Raw genomic sequence first — 10245 nt, 5'->3', positions numbered from 1 at the left:
ACCTCCTTTTACAATCTAGAATTGTAAATCGATTGGAGTTCGTCAAGCGCGATGAAATTTCCTCCAGCGTCGTGAGAGGATGATGTCTTCGCAACAAATTTTGATTCACCTGCGAAGGGTCTATGCAGATCCGAAGTTTCCTATTCTTCCTCACGATAACCATAGCGTTCACAACCGGGGTAGGCTCATGGATTCTAGCAATGACCCCTAATCTTTCCATTTTTTTTTCCTTGACACATCACCGCAAAATGTCCTTTCAGTCCACACGCATTACAGTTTTTATGAAACGCTGGGCAAGCGCCTTTTCTGTGCTTCCAGCCACAATATTTGCAGTCCACGGTTTCATCACCTGCACGCTCACTATTTCTTCTATCACTACGCTCATTATTTCTTCTGTTCACTTCCCATCGTTTGACCGATTTGACCACTTCGATTTTTTCTTCTTTGAGCAGTTCTTTTGATTGCATTGAGGTTAGCTCATAATTCCGACATAATTCAATTGTTTTTTGCAACGTTAGTTCATCATTGAGCAACTGTGGAACCAATTTAACAAATTTTGTTCCTACGATCAACCTGTCTCTAATCAGCGAATCGTGTAGGACACTAAACGCACACTTTTTCGCCTGCTCACGCACACGACACAAAAGTGTCGAACAACTCATCTTCTTTTTGTTCAAGTTTATTGAAATGATAACGTTCGTAGGAAACACACGACTTCGGCGTAAAATAGTCAGTAAACCTGTCCACAATCAAATCAATGTCTTCTTCTTGCTCAGGACGCAGACCAAATGTGTCGAAAATTCGAATACAATCAGCGCCAATTGCACTAAGCAGCGTAGCCGCTTGCACTGAACCCGGTTTTTCTTCAAGATTAGTCGCAACTGAAAACCACTTAAATTGGCGATACCAGCTTCGCCACTGGTCGGCCATGTTCTCGCTCAACACTAGGGGCTTCGGTGGCTTGAGGCCCGTCGAGGATCCTGACGCCATGTTCACTTTTCTTCACTTGAAATTTTCGCACTTTCCCAGTAATTTTCCACTTGCTTCCGCTCCGGGTTCACTGTCTCCCGACCGATCGCGCTTTGAACTTGTTTTCCGTCAAATTTTGAAACTTTTCGCTATATATTTTCACTTTTTTCGACCAGTATCTTCTGACACCATGTGTGTGCGTTGCTGTCTAGCATGAAACTGTTTATTCATTGTCGTATACATAAGGAGGTCTACATTTCAAAGGAGTAATAGAATGCACGCTAAATACTACGTTACAGGAATTAGTATAGGAAAACATTTATTTTTTGCATTTTACCTTCTTGAGGTTTTAGTTCATCGTAAACCAAATGGCACATTGCGTTAAAGTATAACCCAAAAGATGCCGAAAAACTGGGGTAATAATCAAAGCTGAAGACACTTGTTATGTGAAAAATATGAATAATCAAATCAAAAAAATAAACACAAATTTATAAAAAAAAGAGTATATAAGGGCCCGTTCACAAATTACATAACGCTTTAGGGGGTGGGAGGGTGCCTGTCAGAGCGTTAAAGCCCATACAAATTTCAGAACCCTTTCATACAAAAAGCGTTACGATGTTGTGGGTGGGGGTTGAAAACGGTCAAATTTTGCTTTATGTAATTTGTGAATGAACCCTAACTTAAAAGTTGAATACCCAAAAACTGTAAAGAAATATTGAAATTTGTTATATTCATGTCTTTTGCTGTGAGAAAATGATAACATTTGGTAAATGTTAAGTGAATTTTGCTTGACTTGGTATGCCGAACAACGTTGAGATAGGCAAAAACATTCAAATTTGTGAATATTGAGCACAACTCATTGTCCCGTATAAGTGTGGTCCACCCTACTGATGTCATTTAGTGTTCATTAATGTTTCTACACATTTCAATCCTCATGGACAACGAGGCATAGCCATCAATGATTGTTTCTCGTTCACCTATTTAACGGTGCATTCAAATACTCCTCAGGAGACCAAACGACCACCGGGCGATGCCCTTATAATTTTTCTCCGCATTCTAACCTTTCCAAATAATAAAAACAAATGTGTAATTAAGAGTTACCCCTCTTTGATAAACAATATGCTTACGCTCAAGTTTCGGCCAAACGAAAATATTTTAGATCTGAATACGCCTGCGAATTGTAAATCCGTCAATACCATTCAACTGCGAACATGGTGGGACCACCTTCGTTTCATTTTGTTGAACGTGATTGAACCCCCGTTCGATGACGGATGTTGTTGAGCAGCTCGGAAGGAAAAAGGGCAAATGTTCGAAATTATAAATCCATACGAATGGAATACAGTCCAGCCGATAGAGAAACGTGCGCAATATTGATAGAAGGAAAATAACCAGTCATTTTGAAGCGGAAATTGCTGTCTAGACAAATTTGTTACTTCGTTACTGAAAATAATGGAATTTTGAAACGAGCTGACAAAATTTACACCTCATTCACGCAGCAATACTTCAATCTACAATTTCACCAGTGGAAAGTACTGTATGATTGCCCCATGGTAATAGATGTTCTGCCGGAATGTTATGTTACACACTTAATTGAGTAAGCATGTGCTAAATGGATTTCTAAGTACTTTTCCACTGCCTTTCATCAGTTTAGGTGCGAGAATTATCAGTCTCCGATTTCATAAAGTTCATCGGAAAAACCCCACTTCCTGCTGTGTATTATTCAGTGAGTTATAACCAGAATTATCCAGACTAAGTGAAATGAAGGCTAGAGAACTCGTGGGGCAGCACCAGCCAAGACTAATGAAAAAATGTTCTACCGCGAGCCAGGTGTTGACCATTCGCTAAAATATGTAAAAATGTCACGAATACAATGTGCCTCACAAAATGATTTTTGCGTAAGTTTTGACAGATTTTCCATAGAAAAAACTTTAAAAACGTACGCAAATGTATCCATTGTGCGGGGCTCTTTAGTCAATGAATCGATGGATCAGGTGATGTGCATAATTCGAGTTTCAGGAAAGCTCTGATCTTGAACGTACGTGATTTAACATCACCATGGAGATGTAATGTAGAGAACAGGTCGCTGTAAACAAGGCAAACAAACATTGTCTTGGGAGACAACGGGTGGAAAACATACAAAAGAGATTGAAGTTATGCAATATAGATGTTGAAGTGGACAATAAGAGTAGGGTATTCATGGAGAAAGGTTAAAAGACTATTATTCTTCCATTTACTTCCACTATTAACTTTTTTTATGTATCAACAAGCAGATACGCATTTCGTTTCCTACTTGGAAACTTCTTCAGTGTTTTTTATCGATAACAAACACTGAAGAAGATTCCAGATAGGAAACTAAAATGCGTATCTGCTTGTTGATACATAAAAAGTTAATAGTGGAAGTAAGTAGAAAAATAATAGTCTTTTAACCTTGTAGCATTTCCCTAAGACGCTCTAAAATAATTAATCATTATTCATGGAGAGCTATGGACCGAAAAAGGGATGGTAGAAAGTTGCACAGTGGCGGAAAGCTGGACAAAACCTCAATTTTTTTTTCGTGATTTTCATGAAGCCCATATTTTTTTAATTTAAGATATATATTGAATCAGCTAGTTCCATTTTTTTTATTATACCTTGTAAATTTAATTTTTGGTAAATTGTTGAAGTTCATTCCATAAAGTGTCTCCCGAACAAATATGTATGGGAAAATAAAATTTGGCTAAACTTTTTTGGAAAAGATTCGAAAAGATCTGGTTCATTTCATTTATTTAGTCAACATCTAAACAGATAACACTGAATCAACAATTTGACGCCACAATACACAGTTCGAGGCCGCATCTCTCCATCCTCGAATACGCCCCACGCTCGCCAAGTCGTTTTGCACCTGGTCTGCCCATCTCGCTCGCTGCGCTCCACGCCGTCTCGTACCGTCTCTCGAATACTCCGAGTGCTTGCAAGTCCTCCTCGAGCAATGTCCATGTTTCATGTCCGTAGAGGACAGAGCCGGATTTAGCCGGAAGGGGGCCCCGGGGCCAACAGGTTGTGGGGACCCCAAAATGTACAAAAAAGGTTGGTTTTGGTACATAAGATTTGTGGGGGCGCGGCCCCGTCACACCGCCCACCCCGCACTGCAACGCTACGATGCCGAATTCACGGTCCTTGAGCACATCGGCGAGTATGCGTGTGCTCCCGATGAAGTTGAGAGATTTGCAGTTCCACGAACCGAGTTTCCAATCGCTAGTCCCTTTTCGTCGCACTGGTCTTTGCCGATGGTTCCGGTCCGTACTCTCTTGTTGATTGTTCGTTGCTTATGGTTTTTAAGGGCTGGCTTGCAGGGCCTGACACTAAACCCCCTAAATTTCCGGAGGACCATTCCTCCTTAGTCCCATGGTGGACCATGGTGCACAATTTCAATTAGAATCCCTCGCTAGCACTCGGACGATTATCAGCCGCCCCTAACATGAAGAACAGACGCTGTTGTGAGCCGATCCTGACATGGAGAACAGCGGCTCAGTAAGATTTGCACCTCCGGAGAGGAGCAACCTCCTCCCCCCTCGCTTCCCTGTCAGCATATGACCATAGTTTCCACCGGGGTTGATTACCCGATATTCCCTCGTATCCCGGCCAGCACCACGGGGAGGTAGGAATAGGATTTGCTGGTAAGAGGCTAATGACCGCGAGATGAGGTCTATTTTATTCCTTCTGGTACGCGAAGTACCAATGGTACGCTTTACCCAGCTTTTGCCGTGCCCGAAAAGATCTGGTATTATGTATTAAAATCTATTTTTTTGTCTACTTTCCGGTGGTTAGTGTGGTGAATTGCGCTGCGCCAAAGCGATAAATTAACTGGTGCAATGTTAGAATGAGGACGCTGTCTTTGTTCTAGATCTTAGGGCTCGGGCTTGCGGAAGTCCTTGGATAACATTTTAACCTCAAAATGTGCGTTGATTAGCAATTTTCAAAAATTGATGGACAAGCGATATGTACTCGAGATCAAGACCCGCAAAACTTTCCAAATGGTTGTTTTCCTCGATTTCAAAGATGTGCAATAATGGCAAATTTGAGACCATGATGCTCTTCGCACGCCCACTGGACATAGTCAGTATCCTAAAAATCTGCGCCGCAAGCAAGATTAAATCCGGCATGAGTTTTGACCTAGTATAAAGTGGTAAACTAACAAGCTATCGTAATCTACGGCAATGAGGAGGCTGACTCTCTGGCAAAGGTGGGCGCACAGGAGGGTGAGGTTTATGATAGACAATACTCGAGCAACGAGTTTTCCCATTAGTCCATCAGAGTACTCTTCAAAGCTGGCAAAGGAATTGGACACACAACGAACTTGGACGGTGGCTATTTTCCATAATTCCCAAAGTTTCTGTGCGAGCGTGGTTCAGTGCGGCTTGTTTTTGAAATTATAGTTTTCACAACATTATTATATTTATATTTACATTTATTTATTTATCATCAGACTAAGGCCGGAGTGGCCTGTGCTGCACATAAAAGACTTCTCCATTCAGCTCGGTTCATGGTTGCACTTCGCCAACCACGCAGTCTGCGGAGGGTCCGCAAGTCGTCCTCCACCTGATCGATCCACCTTGCCCGCTGTGCACCTCGCCGTCCTATCCCCGTTGGATCGTTGTCCAGAACCATTTTCACCGGATTACTGTCCGACATTCTGGATACGTCCCCGGCCCACCGCAGTCTTCCGATTTTCGCGGTGTGAACGATGGATGGTTCTCCCAACAGCTGATGCAACTCGTGGTTCATTCGTCCTCCACGTACCGTTCGCCATCTGCACCCCACCATAGATGGTACGCAACCCTTTCTTTTCGAAAACTCCCAGTACGCGTTGGTCTTCCACGAGCATCGTCCAGGTCTCGTGTCCGTAGAGAACTACCGGTCTAATAAGCGTTTTTGCAGCGTTTTGCAGTTTGGTACGGCGGCGAACTCTATTCGATTGGAGCATCTTGCGGAGTCCAAAGTACGTACGATTTCCAGCCACTATGCGTCTCCGAATTTCTCTGCTGGTATCGTTATCGGCGGTCACCAGTGAGCCCAAGTACGCGAATTCTTCAACCACCTCGATTTCGTCACCACCGAAAGAAACTCATGGTGGCTGGCTTACATTGACCTTCTTGAGCCTCTTCCTATCATGTACTTCGTCTTCGACGTGTTGATGCTAGTCCAACCCGTTTAGCTTCGCTTTTCAGTCTGATGTAGGCTTCCTCCATCCTCTCAAAGTTACGTGCCATGATATCAATGTCGTCGGCGAAACCAAATAACTGGACGGACTTCGTGAAAATCGTACCACTCGTGTCAATCCCTGCCCTTCGTATTACTCCCTCCAAAGCGATGTTGAATAGCAGACACGAAAGACCATCACCTTGCCGTAACCCTCTACGGGTTTCGAAGGGACTCGAGAATGCCCCTGAAACTCGAACTACGCACATCACCCGATCCATCGTCGCCTTGATCAACCGTATCAGTTTATCCGGAAATCCGTTTTCGTGCATTAGCTGCCATAGCTGGTCCCGATCGATTGTATCATATGCGGCTTTGAAGTCGATAAATAGATGATGTGTGGGCACGTTGTATTCGCGGCATTTCTGCAATACCTGACGTATGGCGAACACCTGGTCTGTGGTAGAGCGTTCACCCATATATCCCGCCTGGTACTGCCCACCACTGGAACTCCTTGCAATTGGTGCTAGTCGACGGCATAAAATTTGGGAGAGTACCTTGTAGGCGGCGTTCAGCAATGTGATTGCGCGGTAGTTGCTACAATCCAGCTTATCGCTCTTTTTGTAGATGGGACACACGACACCTTCCATCCACTCCTGCGTCAGAACCTCATCTTCCCAAACTTTGGTAATCACCCAGTGCAGCGCTCTAGCCAGTGCTTCATATTTACATTAATACATTTACATTAATAGTCCTATTTTAGCAACGCATCAACGCTAAAATAAAAAGATGACAGTTATTCGTTGCTTCTTTGTTGAGATTGGTGCCTCTGAAAATTATTTGGATTCTGGACAGGCTGGAGTGGCATATGCAGTGCATGAAAGTCTTTTCCATTCAGCTCGGTTCATGGCGCATGTCTCCAACCTCACAGTCTACGGAGGGTCCGCAAATCATCTTTTTTCCGTTGGAGCGCTGTCGAGAACCATTTTCACCGGATAACTACCCTACATTCTGGCTACGTGCCCGGCCCACCGCAGTCGTCCGATTTTCGCGATGTGAACGATGGATGGTTCTCCCAACAGCTGCTGAAACTCGTGGTTTATTCGCCTTCTCCACATACCGTCTGTCATCTGCACACCACCAGAGATGGTACGCAGCACTTTCCTTTCGAAAACTCCATGTGTGCGTAGGTCCTCCACGAGCATCGTCCAGATCTCGTGTCCGTGGAGAACTACCAATCTAATAAGCGTTTTGTAGATAGTCAGTTTGGTACGGCGGCGAACTATTTTCGATCGAAGAGTCTTGCGGAGTACAAAGTACATACGTGCGATTTACTGCCACGATGCGTCTTCTGCTGATATCGTTATCGGAGTTCACCAGAATCTGTGTCAAAAGGTAAAAGGACAAAATGTCGAATGGACTTAAGGTCGAAGGTCAAAAGGTCGAAGAACAAAAGGTCGAAGAACAAAAGGTCGAAAGAACAAAAGGTCGAAGGGTCAAAAAGTCGAAAGAACAAAAGGTAAAAGGTCAAGAGGTCGAAGAACAAAAAGACAAGAAATGAGAAGAGATTAGTGAGTAGTGAAACGTGAGACGTTAGAAGAGAGAAGTGAGCATAGATAAATGAAAAGTGAGAAGTGAGAATTGATAAGTGAGAAATCAGAAGTGTGAAGTGAGTTGTGAGAAGTGAGAAATGAAAAGGAAGAAATGAGAAGTAAAAATTAATAAATGAGAAATATGATGTGAGAAGTGAGGAAAGGAGAAGTAAGAAGAGGGATGTAACTGAGAAGTGAAAAGAAAGAAAGAAGGAAGGAGGAAAAATATACAGTAAGTAAGAGAAAGGAAGAAAAAAAGAAGTACAGAAGGAGAAAAAAGAACAAGGAAGAAAGAAAGAAGATGGAAGAAGGAAGGAGAAAAAAAGAAAGAAGAAGGAAGAAAAAAGAAAATAGATTAAGGAAGTACGAAGAAAGAGAGAAGACACAATGAAGAAAAAATCAAGAAGAATAAGGAGAAAAAACACAAGGAAGCAAAAAAAGAAAGAAGGAAGAAGCAAGTTACAGGGAAGGAAGAAAGAGTAAAGATGTAAGAAATAAGAAACAAAAAGGAAGAAAGAAGGAAGAAAGAAAGAAGAAAGGAGGAAGAAAGAAGAACAAAGGAAAAGAGAAGCAAAAAATAATGATAAAAGAAGGGAAAAAAGGAAGAAAGAAAAAAGAAAAAAACATAAACCAAGAAAAAGAAAGAACAAAGGAAGAAAGAAAGAAGAAAGGAGAAAAAAGAAGAAAAAAGAAAGAAAAAAGGGAGAAAGTAGGAAGAAAAAAAAGGAAAACCAGAAATTTCTGTATAACTCAAGAACTAATCAGAGAATAAATCAATTTTAGGCGAAACGAAGTTCATCGGGTCTGCCAGTATTACATAAAAATGAATTTCTGTCTGTCTGAACCTTATAGACTAGGAAGCTACTGAACTGATTGGCGTTCAAATTTGTATGCAGAGGTTTGAAGCTCCTCCCTCCTTTGGAAAGCGGGGCTCCCATACAAATCAAACTGAAATTTCTGCATAGCTCGAGAACTAATCAGAGAATAAATCAGTTTTAGGCGAAACGAAGTTCATCGGTTGTGCTAGTAATGAATATCATTAATACTTAGAATGAATATAATTAATACTTAGAATGAATATAATTAATACTTATAACGAATATACTGAATATAGTCACAGCCGGATTTTGTTGGAATGAGGCCCCTAAATGTTCTCAATCAGTTAGATTTGGTACATAAAGTTTTGTGGGGCCCCTGGTCCATGGCCCTCTCTTCCCTTCCAAAATAATGCGCTTAATATAATTAATGTATACAATCTAAAAAGTATAGTGAACAAATATTACGTTATATGTGGGTGACCCCTGATTTGCATTAATTAAAACGGTGTCAGGCCATTAGGCCGAAGGCCATTTGGCCGAATGGCCATTAGGCCGAACGGTCATTAGGCCGAATGGCCATTAGGCCGAACGGTCATTAGGCCGAATGGCCATTAGGCTGAATTTGCAGAAAGAAGCAAGAGTAAAAAATGAGAAGTTCTTTCTTTACCATACCACTTCTTTTCTTCCCTTTTTTGTATCTACCTTATTCCTTCTTCCTTCTTTCTTTTTCCTTCTTCCTTCTTCTTTCTTCTTTCTTCTTTCTTCTTTCTTCTTTCTTCCTTCTTCCTTCTTCCTTTTCCTTCTTCCTTCTTCCTTCTTCCTTCTTCCTTCTTCCTTCTTCCTTCTTCCTTCTTCCTTCTTCCTTCTTCCTTCTTCCTTCTTCCTTCTTCCTTCTTCCTTCTTCCTTCTTCCTTCTTCCTTCTTCCTTCTTCCTTCTTCCTTCTTCCTTCTTCCTTCTTCCTTCTTCCTTCTTCCTTCTTCTTTCTTCTTCTTTCTTCTTTCCTCTTCTTCTACCTTCTTCCTTATTCTTTCTTCCTTCTTCTTTCTTCTTCCTTACTTTTTCCTTGTTCCTTCTTTCTTCATCCTTCTTCCTTCTTCCTTCTTCCTTCTTCCTTCTTACTTTTTCTTCTTCTTTCTTCCATTTTCCTTCTTCTTTCTCCCTTCTTCCTTCTTCTTTCTCCCATCATCCTTCTTCCTTCTTCCTTTTCACTTTTTCCTTCTTACTTCTTCCTTCTTTTTTCTGGGACCCGTAATGCTGGGTAGACACCTTTACATGGTGTGTTACGGGGTAAGATCTACCACGGTTACATTGCCAGCTACAGGCAAATCCTGACCCAACGATTACCTTCCTCATTATCCAACTCCGTGGTACTTATGAGGATGTCGCTAAGTCGGTGGCCTCTCGTTAAGTAAGTACTACATCAACACTTCCTTCCTCTCCCTAGTTACGGTGAAGATGGGCGTGGCCAGGAGTAGTAATCCTCATGATTTTGTTATTTTTCTTTGAGACTGGAATCAAGGATCACTCCCTTCTTGATTTCTGATAGCATTCTAGATAAGGATCTCAAAAGTAAAACATGAGTATCACTAGTGTCCAATCTACGAATTACAATTGCAATAATGCTAATGCTAATGCTAATGCTTACTTCTTCCTTCTATTTTCTTCCTTCTTTTTCTTCCTCTTTCTT

The 10245-nt window shown here is 41.8% G+C and overlaps 1 protein-coding gene across 2 annotated transcripts in view; it reads left to right on the top strand.

The window, feature by feature from the left end:
• LOC134217084 (uncharacterized) overlaps nt 1-10245 on the top strand; it is a 59154-nt gene that overhangs the window by 30232 nt on the left and 18677 nt on the right. The window lies entirely within an intron of this gene.

The sequence above is a fragment of the Armigeres subalbatus genome, chromosome 2, assembly GCF_024139115.2.
Source record: "Armigeres subalbatus isolate Guangzhou_Male chromosome 2, GZ_Asu_2, whole genome shotgun sequence".
NCBI classification, from domain to species: domain Eukaryota; kingdom Metazoa; phylum Arthropoda; class Insecta; order Diptera; family Culicidae; genus Armigeres; species Armigeres subalbatus.
The sequence above is the reverse complement of the archived record's forward strand: the minus strand, read 5'-3'. Positions and strand labels throughout refer to the sequence as shown.